Genomic DNA, 18,187 nt, shown 5'->3' on the forward strand with positions numbered 1-18,187 from the left:
GGAGGGAGGGGAATGATTTTATTATTTATTTATTTATTATTTATTTATTTTGGCTATGCTGGGTCTTAGTTGCGGCATGCGGGATCTTCGTTGCGGCATGTGGGATCTTTGTTGCGGCATGAGGGATCTTTAGTTGTGACATGCGAAATTCTTAATTGCGGCATTCATACGGGATCCAGTTCCCTGACCAGGGATTGAACCCGGGCCCCCAGCATTGGGAACGCGGAGTCTTACCCACTGGACCACTAGGAAAGTCCCGCAAATGGCTTTTCTATCCTTCCAGCTCTTTCAAATCTTGGAGTCATCCTTTTTTTTGGCTGCCTTGGGTATTAGTTGCGGCATGTGGGATCTTCATTGCAGTGCGTGGGCTTCTCTCCAGTAGTGGCTCGTGGGCTCCAGAGTGCGTGGGCTCTGTAGTTTGTGACATGCAGTTTCTCTAGTTGAGGTGCGAGGGCTCAGTAGTTGCGGCGCGTGGGCTTAGTTGCCCCATGGCATGTGGGATCTTAGTTCCCTGACCAGGGATCAAACCCATGTCCCCTGCGTTGGAAGGCAGATTCTTTACCACTGGACCACTGGGGAAGTCCCTTGGAGTCATCCTTGACTCCTCTCTTTCAGTCTTACGTTCAGTCCATTAGCAAAGACTCTATCTTTAAATTTTGCCCAGAATCTGAACATTACTTGTTACCATCCTGGTCTAAACTATCATTGGATTGCAGTTGCCTCCTAACTGGGCTCCCTGCTTCTATCCTTACACTTTATAGCTGTTCTCAACTGAGCAGCCAGAGTGACTCTTTTAAAACAAAATTCAGATCACTCTAGTCAAAATCTTCAGATGACTTTTACATTTTATCAGTGAAAAAGACAAGGGCTTTTGTATTTTCTGGTTTTTCTGAATGAAGCCACCTTCTTCTAGATGTCTGTATAGCTTATACCTTCTCTTCCTTCTGGTCTTTACTAAATAGGCATTGAGGCCTTTCATGACCACCCTAGTTATTTATTTACTTATTTATTTATTTACTAATATATTAAAATCTTTTTTATTGGAGTATAGTTGATTTACAATGTTGTGTTACTTTCTGCTGTACAGAAAAGTGAATCAGTTATACATATACAATATATCCACTCTTTTATGACCACCTTATTTATTTATTTTAAATTTATTTATTTATTTATTTATTTATTATTGGCTGTGTTGGGTCTTTGTTGCTGCACGTGGGCTTTTTCTCTAGTTGTGAGTGGGGGCTACTCTTCTTTGCGGTGTGCAGGCTTTTCATTGCGGTGGCTTCTCGTTGCAGAGCACGGGCTCTAGGTGTGCGGCCTTCAGTAGTTGTGGCATGTGGGCTCAGTAGTTGTGGCTCGCAGGTTCTAGAGTGCAGGCTCAGTAGTTGTGGCACACGGGCTTAGTTGCTCCACGGCATGTGGGATCTTCCCGGACCAGGACTCGAACCCTTGTCCCCTGTATTAGCAGGAGGATTCTTAACCACTGTGCCACCAGGGAAGCCCTGTTTATTTTTTTATCATTTAAATTTTATTATTTTTCTATACAGCAGGTTCTTATTAGTTATCTATTTTATACATATTAATGTATATATGTCAATCCCAGTCTCCCAATTCATCTCACCACCACCATCCCCCCCGCCACTTTCCCCCTTTGGTGTCCATACATTTGTTTTCTACATCTGTGTCTCTATTTCTGCCCTGCAAACTGGTTCATCTGTACCATTTTTCTACGTTCCACATATATGCATTAATATATGATATTTTTCTCTTTCTGACTTACTTCACTCTGTATGACAGTCTCTAGATCCATCCACGTCTCTACAAATGACCCAATTTTGTTCCTTTTTATGGCTGAGTTATATTCCATTGTATATATGTACCACATCTTCTTTCTCCATTTGTCTGTTGATGGGCATTTAGGTTGCTTCCATGACCTGGCTATTGTAAATAGTGCTGCAATGAACATTGGGGTGCATGTGTCTCTTTTTTTTTTTTTTGGTGGTGCGCGGGCCTCTCACTGTTGTGGCCTCTCCCGTTGCGGAGCACAGGCTCCGGACGTGCAGGCTCAGTGGCCATGGCTCATGGGCCCAGCCGCTCCACAGCATGTGGGATCTACCCGGACTGGGGCACGAACCCGCATCCCCTGCATCGGCAGGTGGACTCTCAACCACTGTGCCACCAGGGAAGCCCACATGTGTCTTTTTGAATTATGGTTTTCTCTGGCTATATGCCCAGTAATGGGATTGCTGGATATGACCATCCTATTTAAAAGTAGTATATACATACTTCCACCTCCCATCTACTTGTCTCATGTACGCTCTGTTTTTTGGCTTTATTTTTCTCCTGGCACGTATAACCATCTGGCCTACTATAGTACTAATTATGTATTTTTCTTAAGTCAGCTTTATTGAGCTATAACTTATATATAGTAACATGCATTCATTCTAAGAGTAGAGTTGGATGAGTTTTGACAATTGTAACCACCTCTCCAATCATGATATAGAACATTTTCATCACTCTAAAATGTTCCTTATTGCTTTTTCCAAGTCAGTCCTCCACTCCCCCAGATCCTGCTCTAGGCAACTGATAATCTGATTTCTGTCACTGTAGATTAATTTTGTCTCTTTTAGAACTTTATATGAAATATATAAATAGAATCATTATCATATGTACTCCTTTTGTGGCTTTTTTCATTAAGCATAGTACTTCCAAGATTTATTCATGTTGTGCATATCAGTCCTCCTCAGGGACTGTATATTGGGCTTTAATTCCACTTCTTTAGGTACTCTTGCCTCTGTCCTCCTCCCTGTGTTTGCCAGCTTCATCTTCAGATTGGTTGCAGGAGTTCCAAGGATTTCATTCAGATGTGACAACATCCAGTTAGAAAGTATCATGTGTTTTGTGTCACTTCTTTGGGAGCAAAGAAATCTTTCTCAGAAGTCTTCAAAAGGACCACCTCTCACATTTCATGACAAGAACTGAGCTACATGCTTGGCTTAAATCTTGGGGGATGGAACTGCCATGATTGGGTAAGACCAATCAACATTTACCACAGGATTCACCTCCCTGAGTCTCTTGACAGTGCAGGCTACCCAGACAAAACTGGGGTTCTGTCAACAAAGTAAGTGGAACAGATACTGGGTAGCCAACCAATGGCGTCTGCTAAAATCATCAAAAACAATCATTGGAGTGACCAACAATTCAGGGCTAGCTACATGAAAACTGGGTAAAATATTTAAGATGAATTAGGGAGTTTAATAAGGGAGTACAGGTAGGAAGCTCTTGAAATAATTCAGGAGTATAGTAATAAGGGCAGAAAGTAAGGTGGCAGAAGTGGGATGGAGAGGAAAGAGGGTGAGTATGAAAGAAAGTAATGCGCCTTAGAGATAAATTGGGAATATGGGGACACAGAGAATAGCTGCAGGTTTGGGACTTAGGTGAGTGGGCAAGTGGTGATATCACTGATAGAGACTGAAATTGAAATGGGGAAACTGTAGGGAATGTTGGTATGGGTAGATAAAATGAGTTTAATTTGGGACATGTTGAATTTGAGGAGATGTGGAACATACAAGTAGAAATGACCATTAGATGGTAGTGTAGGTGATAGGGGTTGCTAATATTTTGAGAGTCATTAGCCAGGTTGAAGCCTTGAAAATAAATGAGTTCTCAGAGGGACTTTGGGTACAAATAGCTTAGCCCAGAGCCTGCATAATGCTTGTAATATGGGTACTGGAAGAGAAGAGGAAGGAAGGGTTTATGAATATGAGTTGATGAGGGGAACATGAATAGTATTGTACTAAGATGCAGCAGCATCACACAGAGTTTATATTTGAGCATTGCTGTGTTCCATAGATTTGTTTCAGGTTGTCTCCTGTACCCTTTTAACATGTCCGCAACCTGTTTGTTTGCTTTAATTAATAGACTTTCTTTTTTAGAGCATAAGTTTTAGGTTTACAAGAAAATTGAGCAGAAAGTACAGAGAGCTCTCACATTCCCCCTCCCCAGTTTCTTCCTCTTTTTATATCTTGCATTTGTGTAGTATATTTGTTACAGTTGAAGGAATATTGATACATTATGGTTAACTAAGGTCCATAGTTTATATTAGGATTCACTTTTTGTACAGTTCTGTGGGTTTTGACAAATGTATAATGTTTTGTATCTGCCATTACTTTATCATACAGAACAGTTTCACTGTCTCCCAAATCCTCTATGCTCCACATGTTCATCCTTCCCTCCCCAAACCCCTTATCTTTTTATTTCTCTATAGTTCAGCCTTTTCTAGAATGTCGTATGTTTGAAATCATACAGAGTAAAAAAGCATTCTTCATTACTTGCTTCTTTCACTTAACAATATGCGTTTAAGTTTCCTCCATGTCTTTTTATGTCCTTTCATGGCTTGATAGCTCATTTCTTTCTTTTTTTTTTGGCTGCATTGGGTCTTCGTTGCTGTGCGTGGGCTTTCTCTAGTTGCAGTGAGCAGGGGCCACTCTTTGTTGCGGTGTGCGGGCTTCTCATTGCAGTGGCCTCTCTTGTTGTGGAGCACAGGCTCTAGGCGTGCGGGCTTCAGTAGTTGTGTCTTGCGGGCTCTAGAGCGCAGGCTCAGCAGTTGTGGCACACAGGCTTAGTTGCTCCACGGCATGTGGGATCTTCCTGGACCAGGGCTCAAACCCATGTCCCCTGCATTGGCAGGCGGATTCTTAACCACTGAGCCACCAGGGAAGTCCTCTTATTTCCTGTTTTTTTTTCTGGCAGTGCTTTGTCTTGGTAGTTCTATTGCTATATCTTTGAGTTTACTTATTTATTTTAAAATTTTTATGGGAGTATAGTTGATTTACCATATTGTGTTAGTTTCAGGTGTACAGCAAAGTCATTCAGTTATACATATATTCATTTTTTTTCAGATTCTTAGGAGTGTTCCTTCCTCTGCAATTTTTTGATATAGTTTCAGAAGGATAGGTGTTAATTCTTCTCTAAATGTTTGATAGAATTCCCCCAAGAAGCCATCTGGTCGTGGACTTTTGTTTGTTGGGAGTTTTTAAATCACAGTTTCAATTTCAGTACTTGTGATTGGTTTGTTCATATTTTCTCTTTCTTCCTGGTTCAGTCTTGGAAGGTTGTACTTTTCTAAAAATGTGTCAGTTTCTTCCAAGTTGTCTTTTTTTTGGCATATATTTATTAATTGTTTGTAGTAGTCTTTTATGATCTTTTGTATTTCTGTGCTTGTAACTTCTCCTTTACCATTTCTAATTTTATTGATTTGAGCCCTCTCCCTTTTTTTCTTGATGAGTCTGGCTAAAGGATTATCAATTTTATTTATCTTTTCAAAGAACCAGATTTTAGTTTGATTGATCTTTTCTACTGTTTTCTTCGTTTCTATTTCATTTATTTCTGCTCTGATCTTTATGATTTCTTACCTTCTATTAACTTTGGGTTTTGTTTGTTCTTCTTTCTCTAGTTGCTTTAGGTGTAAGGTTAGGTTGTTTGAGATTTTTCTTGTTTCTTGAGGTAAGATTGTATTGCTGTACATTTCCCTCTTAGCCCTGCTTTTGCTGCATCCCGTAGGTTTTGGATCATCATGTTTTTGTTGTCATTTCTCTCTAGGTATTTTTTGATTTCCTCTTTGATTTCTTCAGTGATCTATTGATTATTTAGTAACATATTGTTTAGCCTCTATGTGTTTGTGTTTTTTACAGTTTTTTTTTTCCTGTAATTGATTTCTAATCTCATAGTGTTGTGGTCGGAAGAGATGCTTGATATGATTTCAATTTTTGTAAATTTACTGAGGCTTGATTTGTGGCCTAAGATGTGATCTGTCCTGGAGAATGTTCCATGTGCAGTTGAGAAGGAAGTATATTCTGCTGCTCTCGGGTGGAATGTCTGATGTGTCATTTAAGGCCTGTGTTTCCTTATTGATTTTCTGTCTGGATGATCTGTCCATTGATGAGAGTGGAGTGTTAAAATCCCCCACTATTGTGTTACTGTTGATTTCTCCTTTTATGGCTGTTAGCATTTGCCTTATATATTGGGGTGCTCCTGTGTTGGGTGCAAATATATTTTATAATTGTTATATCTTCATCTTGGATTGATCCCTTGACCATTATGTAGTGTCCTTCTTTGTCTCTTGTAACAGTCTTTATTGTAACGTCTATTTTGTCTGCTATGAGTATTGCTACTCCAGCTTTCTTTTGATTTCCATTTGCATGGAGTACCTTTTTCCATCCCCTCAATTTCAGTCTGTATGTGTCCCTAGATCTGAAGTGGGTCTCTTGTAGACAGCATATATACAGGTCTTGTTTTTGTATCCATTCAGCCAGTGTCTCTGTCTTTTGGTTGGAATATTTAATCCATTTACAGTTAAGGTAATTATCAATATGTATGTTTCTATTGCCATTTGTTAATTGTTTCGGATTTTTTTGGTAGGTCTTTTTTTAAAAAATTTATTTATTTTTATTTTTGGCTGTGTTGGGTCTTTGTTTCTGCGCGTGGGCTTTTCTCTAGTTGTGGCGAGCGGGGGTTACTCTTCATTGCAGTGCACGGGCTTCTCATTGGGTGGCTTCTCTTGTTGCAGAGCACGGGCTCTAAGCATACGGGCTTCAGTAGTTGTGGCTTGTGGGCTCTAGAGCGCAGGCTCAGTAGTTGTGGTGCATGGGCTTAGTTGCTCCATGGCATGTGGGATCTTCCCAGACCGGGGCTTGAACCGGTGTCCCCTGCGTTGGCAGGCGGATTCTTAACCACTCTGTCACCAGGGAAGCCCTGTAGGTCTTTTTTCTTCCCTTCCTCTTCTGTTCGTTTGTAGTTTGATGTCTATCTTTCATGTTGTGTTTGGATTGCTTTTTCTTTTTTATGTGTATATCTGTTGTAGGTTTTTGGTTTGTGGTTACCATGAAATTTTGATATAACAGTCTATATATGAACAAGATTGTTTTTAGTTACTGGTCTTTTAATTTCAAATACATTTCCAATATTCTGCATTTGTGCTGTCCTTGCGACTGCTGGTTTTGATGTCATATTTGTGTGTAGATGATTTCCTCGCTTTGTTTATGTTTGCCTGTACTGGTGGCTTTTTTATTCTCAGTTTTCTTGTGTCTAGTAGTGGCCTTTTCTGCTTAGAGAAGTTCCTTTAGCATTTGTGGCAAAGCTGGTCTGGTGGTGCTGAATTGTATTAGCTTTTGCTTGTCCGGAAAACTTGATTTCTCTATCAAATCTGAATGAGCCTTGCTGGGTAGAATATTCTTGGTTGTAGGTTCTTCCCTTTCATCACTTTAAATATATTGTGCCACTCCCTTCTGGCTTGCAGAGTATCTGCTGAGAAATCAGCTGGTAACGTTATGGGAGTTTCCTTGTACGCTATTTGTTGCTTTTCCCTTTTTGCTTTTAATATTTTTTTCTTTGTCTTTCATTTTTGTCAGTTTGATCACTATGTCTCTCGGCACGTTCTTGCTTGGGTTTATCCTGCCTGGGACTCTCTGTGCTTCCTGGACTTGCGTGACCGTTTCCTTTCCCATGTTAGGGAAGTTTTCAGCTATTACCTTTTCAAATATTTTCTCAGGTCCTTTCTCTCTCTCTTCTCCTTCCAGGACCCCTATAATGCAAATGTTGTGCATTTAATGTTGTCCCAGAGGTCTCTGAGACTGTCCTCATTTTTTTTCTTCTTTCTTTTTTCTGTTCCATGGCAGTGATTTCCACCATTCTGTCTTCCAGCTCACTTATCCATTCTTCAGCCTCAGTTACTTTGCTATTGATTTCTTCTAGTGTATTTTTCATTTCAGTTATTGTATTGTTCATCTGTTTGTTCATTTTTAATTCTTATGGGTCTTTGTTAAACATTTCTTGTGTCTTCTCTATGTGCCACCATTTTTTCTTCTGAGATCCTTGATCATCTTTACTATCATTACTCTGAATTCTTTTTTGGTTAAATTGCCTATCTCCTGTTCTTTGTCTTTCTTCTGGGGTTTTATCTTATTCCTTGATCTGGGACCTATTCTTCTGCTGTCTCATTTTGTTTAATTATCTGTGATTGTGGTTTGTTTCACAGGCTGCAGTGTTGTAGTTCTTGCTTCTGCTGTCTGCTCCCTGGTGGATCAGGCTGTCTAAGAGGCTTGTGCAGTCTTCCTGGTCGGAGGTACTGGTTCCTGCACACTGGGTGGTGGAGCTGGGTCTTGTCCCTCTGGTGGGCAGGGCCACGTCAGGGGGTGTGTTTATTGGGCAGCTGTATGCTTAGGGAGACTTTAAGCTCCCTTTCTGCTGATGGATGGGACTGTGTTTCCACCATGTTGGTTTTTTGGCCTGAAGCATCCCAGCACTGGAGCTTCCAGGTTGTTGGGGGGGGGCAGGTCTTGGTGAGAGAATGGTAGCCTCCAGGAGGGCTCATGCCAATGAGTACTCCCCAGAACTACTGCCGCCAGTGTCTTTTTTTTTTTTTAAACCTTCTTGACCGTATTTCTTTCTTTTTTAAAAAAATTAATTAATTAATTTTTGGTTGTGTTGGGTCTTTGTTGCTATGCACGGGCTTTCTCTAGTTTTAGTGAATGGGGGCTGCGCTTCATTGTGGTGCACGGGCTTCTCATTGCAGTGGCTTCTCTTGTTGCGGAACACAGGCTCTAGGCACGTAGGCTTCAGTAGTTGTGGCACGCAGGCTCAGTAATTGTGGCTTGCGGGCTCCAGGATACAGGCTCTGTAGTTGTGGCACACGGGCTTAGTTGCTTTGTGGCATGTGTGATCTTCTTGGACAGGGGGTTGAACCTGTGTCCCCTACATTGGCAGGCAGATTCTTAACCACCGCGCCACCAGGGAAGTCCCACCAGTGTCTTTTTCCCCACAGTGAGCCACAGCCACTCCCTGCCTCCACAGGAGACCCTCCAGTTCCAGCAGGTAGGTCTGGCCCAGGCTCTTACGAGGTCACTGCTTTTTTCCTTGGGTCCTGGTGCACTTGAAACCTTGTGTGTGCCCTCCAAGAGTGGAATTTCTGTTTCCCCCAGTCCTGTGGAATTCCTGTGGTCAAACCCCACTGGCCTTCAAAGCCAGATAGATTCTCTGGGAACTCCTTCTCTTGTTGCCAGACCCCCAGGCTGGGGAGCCTGACATGTCGTTCAGAACTTTCATTTCTGTGGGAGAACTTCTGTGATATAATTATTTTCCAGTTTGTGGGTTGCCCACCCGGTGGGTATGGGATTTGATTTTATCACAGTGTGCCCGTCCTACCATCTCGTTGTGGCTTCTTCTTTATCTTTGGATGTAGAAAATCTTCTTTGGTAGGTTCCAACACTTTTTTTTGTCAGTGGGTCAGAAGTTGTGATTTTGGTGTTTTCGTAAGAAGAGGTGAGCTCACATCCTTCTAGTCTGCCATCTTAGGTTTATTATTTGAATTTATTTAATATTTTAATTAAGCAATCTCAAAACATTCTAATGTATTTATCACTGTAATATTGAGAATATCTGGCATAGGGTTTGGAGAGACTGATGGTAAGGAATGGGGCTTCTGTGCTGTTTCATGCACAGTTCAGCTCCTGCAGCATCTTACCAAGGCTGCTCCAGAACCCCTGGCTGAGCCATAGCCACACCCCATGTGCCCCGGCTCCCCCACACCCCAGCTTTTGGAGGCAGGTGGGGTCCACATGGTCCACCTGATGCTCTCCAAAGCAGGCAGCTAGCTGGGATCTGTGTGAGGGTGGATTTCTTCTGTGTTTTAGGATTAGTCTGTTATTTCCAGTTTGTTGAAAGTAATGTCATTTCCTGTTTGTTTTTCACATGTAATTTATATAGAGTAAAACTTACCCATTTTAGTTGTACAGTTCTGTGTGTTTGAGAAACATACTGTTGTGTAATTATCACCACAGTTAAGTTATAAAACATTTACATTTCCTCAGAACATTCCTTTATGTCCATTTGTAGTCAATCTTCTCTCTTTACCTCACCCCCTAGCAACTGTTGATCTGTTTTTTTGTCCTTGTAGTTTTGCTTTTTTTTTTTTTTTTTTTTTTTTTTTTGCGGTACGCGGGCCTCTCACTGTTGTGGCCTCTCCCGTTGTGGAGCACAGGCTCCGAACGCGCAGGCTCAGCGGCCATGGCTCACGGGCCCAGCCGCTCCGCGGCATGTGGGATCTTCCCGGACCGGGGCACGAACCCGTGTCCCCTGCATCGGCAGGCGAACTCTCAATCACTGCGCCACCAGGGAAGCCCTAGTTTTGCTTTTTAAGAAAATTTTGTAAATAGAATCATAATGTATGTAACCTTTTGTGTTTGTCTTCTTTGACTTAGCATAATGGTTTTGAGATTTCTCCATGTTGCTGGATGTATCAGTAATTTGTTCCTTTTTATTGCTGAATAGCATACTATTGTTTAGTTGTACCACAGTTTGTCTATTCAGTTGGTGATGGACATTGAGTTTCCAGTTTTTGGCAATTCTGAATAACACAGTCATAAATATTTGTGTGTACAGTTGTTTGCATAGACATACGTTATTTCTCTTGGGTAGATACCTAGGAGTGGGATTGCTTTGTTTTTAAGAATGACTGCTTACGTTTATAAGAAACCGCCAAACTCTTTTCCAAAGTGGCTGTACCATTTTGCACGCCAACCAGCTATGTATGAGAGATGCAGTTGCTTTCATTTTCACCAGCACTTGGTGTTGCCTTTATTTTTTGGTTTAATTCTAGCCATTCTAATAACTGTGTAATGGTAATCTCCTTGTGGGCTTAATTTGCATTTCTCTAATCACTAATGGTGTTTAGCATTTCTTGTTTGTGATTGTTATCTCTTCTTTGATGAAATGTCTGTTTAAATCTTTTGGCTATTTTTTAAGATAAAATTAATATAACAAAATTCACTCTTTTAATTGTTTTAAAGTATACAATTTAGTGGTTTTTAGAATATTTATGAAATTGTGTAGTCATCACCACTATCTAATTTCAGAACAATATTTATCGCTGCAAAAAGTGTCCTTAAACCCATTAGCAGTTATTCCATAATATCCCCTTCCCCTGGCCCTAGGCAACCACTAATCATTCTGTCTGTATAGACTTGCCTTTTCTGGACATTTTATGTAAATAGAATCATACAGTTATATAGTATGTGAGTGTGTCTGTCTTCTTAGCATTATGTGTTAAAGGTTACTCCATGTTGTAGCATGTATCAGTACTTCATTCCTTTTTATTGCCAAATAATATTTCTTTGTATGGCTATACCACATTTTTTTAAATTCATTTATCAGTTGATGTGCATTTGAATTGTTTCCACTTTTTGGATATCATGAATAATCGGCTTTGAACACTTACAGTCAGGTTTTTGTGCGTGTGTGTGTGTATTCATTTTTCTTAGTTATATTTCTAGGAGTAGAATTGCTGAAGGGTAACTCGATGTTTAACCTTTTGAGGAACTGCCAGAATGTTACCCACAGTAGCTGTACCATTTTATGTATCCACCACCAATGAGGGTTCCAACTTCTCCATATGCTCTCCAACACTTGTTATTATCTGTCTTTTTGATTATTGCCACCCTTGTGGGTGTGGTCTTGCTTTTACTTGGAACCTATCTATGTCTTTTTATTTAAAGTGGATTTCTTGTGATTGCGTGTAGTTGGGTCATGCTTTTAAATTCAATCTGACAATCTTTGCCTTTCAATTGGGGTCTTTAGATCATTTACATTTCTGGTAATTAATGCTATAATTGGATTTAGATCTACCACTTTGCTGCTTGCTTTCTTTTTCTCATCTGTTCTTTATTCCATTCTCTCTTTTTCTGCCTTCTTTTAGATTAATTATGTTTTATGATCCTATTTTATCTTTACTTTTGGCTTATTAATCCTTAGTAAAAAGTTTTTTTATTTAGTGATTATCTTATTTTTTGCAATGTCTTTAGTTTATTGTAATGTACTTTTAAATAATATTACCGTTTCATCTTATTAATTTCACATCTCTACATTCTTCTTATTTATTGTTATATATTTTACGTATGTACTGAAATCCACAGTATATTGTTACTATTTTGCTTTAGATCATGAATTGGCTAGCTTTTTGTGTGTGTGTGTGCGGTACACGGGCCTCTCACTGTTGTGGCCTCTCCCGTTGCTTAGCACAGGCTCCGGACGCGCAGGCTCAGCAGCCATGGCTCACGGGCCCAGCTACTCTGCGGCATGTGGGATCTTCCTGGACCGGGGCACGAACCCGTGTCCCCTGCATCGGCAGGGGACCACTGCGCCACTAGGGAAGCCCAAGCTTGTTTTTTAACGGGACATATAGTAAATATTTTTGGCTTTGCTGGCCATATGATCTCTGTCAGAGCTCTCTTAACTCTGCCATTGTTGGGAGAAAGCAGCCATAGACATTCTACAAACAAATGAGTGTGACCGATTGAGCCTGCAAGCCAGTTTGCCAACCCATGCTTTAGACAGTCAACTATCTTTTATTTTTTTGTTTACTTATTTTTAAATTTATTTAATTTTGGGCTGCATTGGGTCTTCGTTGATGCATTTGGGCTTTCTCTGGTTGTGGCGAGTGCGGGCTACTCTGTTGCGGTGCGCAGATTTCTGTTGTTGCGGAGCACGGGCTCTAGGCTCGTGGGCTTCAGTAGTTGCAGCACGCAGGCTCAGTAGTTGTGGCTCGTGGGCTCTAGAGTGCAGGCTCAGTAGTTGTGGCGCACAGGTTTAGTTGCTCTGCGGCATGTGGGATCTTCCCGGACCAGAGATCAAACCCATGTCCCCTGCATTGGCAGGCAGATTCTTAACCACTGTGCCACCAGGGAAGTCCCAACTATCTTTTAAAATGATTAGCAATGAGAAAAACATGTCTTTTATATTTATCTTGATTTATACTATTTCCAGTGCTTTTCATTTCTTTATAAGTTGCCATAGTTATCAAACTCCTTCCGCTGGAACAACTACCTTTAAAATTTCTTATATATGTTTGCTAGAATAAATTCTCTCAGCTTTTGTGTGAATTTCTCCTTCATTTTTGAAGTATATGTTCACTGTGTATGTAATGCTAGTTAATAGCTTTTGTCTGTCAGTATTTTGAAAATGTCATTCCATTGTCTTCCTTGCATAGTTTGTGACAAGAAGTTTGATGTAACTCTTATCGTTGTTTCTCTTAATGCTGTGTGTCATTTTCTGGCTGCCTTCAAGATTTTCTTTTTAGTTTTAGTTTTCAGTAATTTGGTTATGTTACATCTAGTTTTGTTTTGTTGTATTTATTTTTGTCTGGGTTTTTCTGAGTGTCTTGGAACTGTGATTTGGCTTCTTTTTTTCATTTGTTTTAGAAAATTCTTGTCCATTGTCTCTTCGAATGTTTCTCCAATTTTTTTCTTCTTGTTCTGAATCTCTAATTACACATATGTTAGACAACTTAATATTGTCTCTTATGTCTTGCCCGCTGTATCCTGTTTTTGTTTTGTTTGTTTTATTGGTTTTTACACCTTTTTTTCTCTTTGTGTTTTAGTTTGATTAATTTTTATTAACCCATCTTCAGGTTTACTTGACCTTTGCCATGTATGTAATTAGGAACACTGTAAATGAAATTCTGTGCTTGAGATTTTCTAGACCATAAAATAGGTTGAATTTTTATTTTAAAAATTATTTTTATGTTTTTTTTGGCAGTGCTGTGTGGCTTGCAGTATCTTAGTTCCCCAACCAGGGATTGAACTCGTGCCATTGGCAGTGAAAGTGTGGAGTCCTAACCAGTGAACCCCTGGGGAATTCCCTAATAGGTTGAATTTGGACCACAACCCATAAGGAAGTCACCTTATGGTTACAAATTCTTAGGGGACATTTTTGTTTTTTCATTTTGCTTACTACCAGGGTATAGATAGACAAGTTAATTTTACCGTACTGAGAGACAAGTTGTTGTTGTTGTTGTTTTCATTTTCACTGTTAGACTGAAGGTGGAACCCTTTAATTGAGGATTCTCTTAATAACATCGTCACTTTGGATGGTGCCTAGGTTTTATCTCCTGTGTCTGTGCCAGTTTGGATACTGAAGGTCTCTAGGATTCAGCAGAATCTCTCATGGTGAAAACCAATTTATTGCTTTCTTACCTTCCACAATTTCTGATTTCACTTCATTTTGGCCCCTGTAGAATCTTTTTTTTTTCTTCCAGTTTTATTGAGATGTAATTGACAAACAGCACTGTGTAAGTTTAAGGTGCACAGCATAATGATTTGACGTGCATACATTATGAAATGTTTGTCACATAAGTTCAGTGAACATTCATCATGTCGTATAGATACACAGTTAAAGAATAGAAAAAAATATTTTTTTCCTTGTGATGAGAAGTCTTAGGATTTACTCTACAACTTCATATGTAACATACAGCAGTGGCAATTTTACTTACCATGTTTTATATTACATCCCTAGTACTTATTTGTCTTAGTGGAAGTTTGTACCTTTTGACTGCCTTTATCCAATTCCTCTTCCCTCACCCCCTGCCTATGGTAACCACAAATCTGATCTCTTTTTCTGTGAGTTGGTTTGTGTGTTTGTGTTTGAAGTGTAATTGACCTACAATACTATATTACTTCCTGTTATATAGCATAGTGATTTAGTATTTTAGTACATTTCAAAATGTATAGAAGTGTATTTGAAAATGTATTTCAAAATGATCACCATGTAAGTCTAGTTACAATTTGTCACTATACAAAGATATTACATAGTTATTGAATATATCCCCCACACTGTACATTTTATACCCTTGACTCATTTATTTTGCAACTGGAAGTTTGTACCTCTTAATCTCCCTCACCTATTTCTTTCTTCTCCTTACCCCCCTCCACTCTGGCAACCACCTGTTCGCTCTCTGTATCTATAACTGTTTCATTTTTGCTGCATTTGTTAATTTGTTTTTGTTTTTATTTTTTATTTTATTTTTTTTGTGGTATGTGGCCCTCTCACTGTTGTGGCCTCTCCTGTTATGGAGCACAGGCTCTGGACGCGCAGGCTCAGCGGCCATGGCCCACGGGCCCAGCCGCTCCGTGACATGTGGGATCCTCCTGGACCGGGGCATGAACCCGTGTCCCCTGCATTGGCAGGTGGACTCTCAACCACTGCGCCACCAGGGAAGCCCTATTTTTAATTTTTTGAGGAATCTGTATACTTTTCCATAGTGGCTGCACCAATTTACATCCCCACCAACAGTGCACGAGGGTTCCCTTTTCTCCACACTGTGAAATCTTTAATTTGTGGTTGCTCAGCAAAACGTTAAAGAAAAAAAAATTTTTTTGCATTGTTCTGGATGTCTACTCTGCATAATGCCAATAATAGAAGTCTTACTCAACCTTTCACAATATGGATGTAGCATAAATTTTAATTGCTTGTTTACAAAGGGATTTAGGTTTTTGTTTTGCTAAAAAATTATGAAGTAAAAAATTTTTTTGCATGTGGATCTTTGTGCACACATGCAAGTAGTTTTCATCACCAGCTGAATGAGGCAAAGGAGCAAGATATGATCATTTTTATCTAGCCTCTTGTGTGCTGCTTAATTTGAGGATTCTTTACATGCCACTAGAATATGTTTTCATATTCTAAAAAATTTCGTACCCAAACAAAATGCATTATCATAAGCACATTGTTGTTTCTGAATAATCTATGTTCGGGTTACCATACTTTGGAAGTGTACCCAAAAACAGCGTTGCCACTGATCCTAGATTGTGTTTTTGCAGGTGAACAACACTTTTGATATATGCTGAATCATTAGAAAATAGAAGTTATGTATCAACCTGCAGGACAGTTCAGAACACAGCTTCTGATGTTTCTCAAATAAAGAAAACCCAAAGCCATCATAAATTATGTTTTTCAGATGGCATAATTACAAATAAATGAGGAAATGAATCAGCAGACTACATATCCTTGATAGTTTACAGTGCAGAGTCACATGGCATTGATTTCCAATGTAGAGGCCTTTTATCAATACAAAGCAGTGACTATTGTAGATTATATGATGCTGAGTATTAATAAGCATATTAATGTGCATATCATTTGTTATATGAAAATAATTTTTCATTTCATGCTTTATTTTTCCTTTGTGGCATTCTGAGCTGTGGAATCCTTTGTCTACCATTTGGCTTTCCATAAACTATCAGGCAGGATGTCTGTGAGAGTCTCTACTTTGAGAAGTAGTGTACATAATACTTATTTATCATATACCACTCATAATTACATTATCATGATATATCCTTTATCTTCAAAATAACGCCTGAGAATTCATTGTCTTTTAACACTAGAAAAAGTGTTTTCTAAAGACTTTTTCCAGAAATCCAAGTGTTTCTGGGGGCTCTTTCCAATCCTCATACAATGTATCTTTGGCATTTTAAAAATTGAGGACTAAATTTTCTGTAATTTTTTTTGGTTTGAATTTTGTCTATGTAATTATTCTTTGAGATGGACATTTGAATTTACTCCATACTCATCCTTGTTTAAAACTCTCATGGCTGAGATGTCCTCAGGCTTGTAGATTGGCCAGCTTCGATGACATCTCTCTGGCCTTTGAAGTTGGCACAGTTCAATATAGATACCTCAAGGGTGTGTGGCCATAGAAAAACATGTTTTTGTTGTTGAGTGTTCTTGCTTTCTAGTAATTTTATTTTCTGCTCAAGGGATTTAGTATCTGTTCAGATACTTTATTTTTAAAGACCACATAAGTAATGACTTGACCTCTAATCTTAACTTTGAAAATTTCCCAGACACTAATAAAGATAATGTCTGACGACCTATTATTTGAGAATACTATTCACTGGCCAGCAATCAGTGCTATTTAAAAATGTATATTTTACTCTGAAAATTATTTCCATGGCCGAAAGGCTTTGTTAGTAAAATCGTGCATGTAATGACATAGTTTGGTGACTCTTGGGCCTAGATTTATAATACTTTTTATATGGTGTCACTGAGACTTATTACAGTTCAAAACAACTCTTCTCCTTAAATACTACACTAAATAATTCTGAGAAAAATATTCTGTAAACCATAGTCTTATCAGAAATAACACCTATCTCTTGGACTAATAATAAGAATATTTTGGACACAAAAGGTTATGTAGTAATCCTTATTTTGCATGAATGTGGTCTGTCTTAGCATTAAATGTGTGAGTAAGATTTTTGCAAAGGATCAAGTTAGTACTGAAGACTGGGATCATCTATTAAATTATCTGGACTGTCCATGTCAGGACACATGCTTAATAATTTGTGGAGTGAAAGAGAAGTTCACCAGGGGCTTCCCTGGTGGTGCAGTGTTTAAGAATCCACCTGCCAGTGCAGGGGACACGGGTTTGAGCCCTGGTCTGGGAAGATCCCACATGCTGCAAAGCAACTAAGCCCGTGCGCCACAACTACTGAGCCTGCGCTCTAGATCCTGTGAGCCACAACTACTGAAGCACGCGTGCCTAGAGCCCGTGCTCCAAACAAGAGAAGCCACTGCAATGAGAGGCCCACGCACTGCAACGAAGAGTAGCCCCTGCTTGCCGCAACTAGAGAAAGCCCGCACACAGCAACGAAGACTCAATGCAGCCAAAAATAAATAAATTAAATAAATTAAGGGGAAAAAAAGAGAGAGAGAGGTTCACCAGACTGTATAATGTGTACGCCAAGGTGTATTCATGAAGAGGAGAGAAAAATAGTTTCCTCCCAGGTGTCTGGGCAAAGCTACTTGCCCTTTTTGTTGTTTTTATCTATAATAACATACCCTAATGGTAAGAACCTACCTAGACACAGTGTTGTTTTTGTGAAGATGGTAGAGAAAACCACATATTGCTAAATTTATATGTTTCTTGTTTGGCTTTTTTGTTAAGAGATGAAGTTTAGTTTTTTGCTAAACTCTTAAGTTATGTTCAAAGAGAAGAAACAGTCTGCTTAATTAATTGTATTTTTTGTTGTTGGTCTTTTTTGGAATCTGTTATAACCCAGTTGGACAGTCCTGAAAGAGATTTGAGTAATTGAGATTTTCCCTTGCTTCCAGTGGAAGGGAAATATTTCAATTTACTTGCTTTTGACTATAAAATAGTTTGCTCTTCCTTTGCCCACAGCAAGAATTATGAACCTAAAGTCACAAAACAGATTCAGTATTAACTTTTAAAGTTTCCCCATATTTCCACCCTCATCAATTGTAAATAATGTGCCTGAATGTAAAATGGAAAAAGTTGAAAATTTCCACTTGTGCATTTTGAGCTTTTCAGAGGTATTACACACTCTGGATATAATAATAAAAGATACTG

The 18,187-nt window shown here is 39.3% G+C and overlaps 1 protein-coding gene across 1 annotated transcript in view; it reads left to right on the top strand.

The window, feature by feature from the left end:
• Positions 1–18,187, top strand: part of PFDN1 (prefoldin subunit 1) — a 63,056-nt gene that overhangs the window by 12,638 nt on the left and 32,231 nt on the right. The window lies entirely within an intron of this gene.

The sequence above is a fragment of the Mesoplodon mirus genome, assembly GCF_964341445.2.
Source record: "Mesoplodon mirus genome assembly, chromosome: 5".
NCBI classification, from domain to species: domain Eukaryota; kingdom Metazoa; phylum Chordata; class Mammalia; order Artiodactyla; family Ziphiidae; genus Mesoplodon; species Mesoplodon mirus.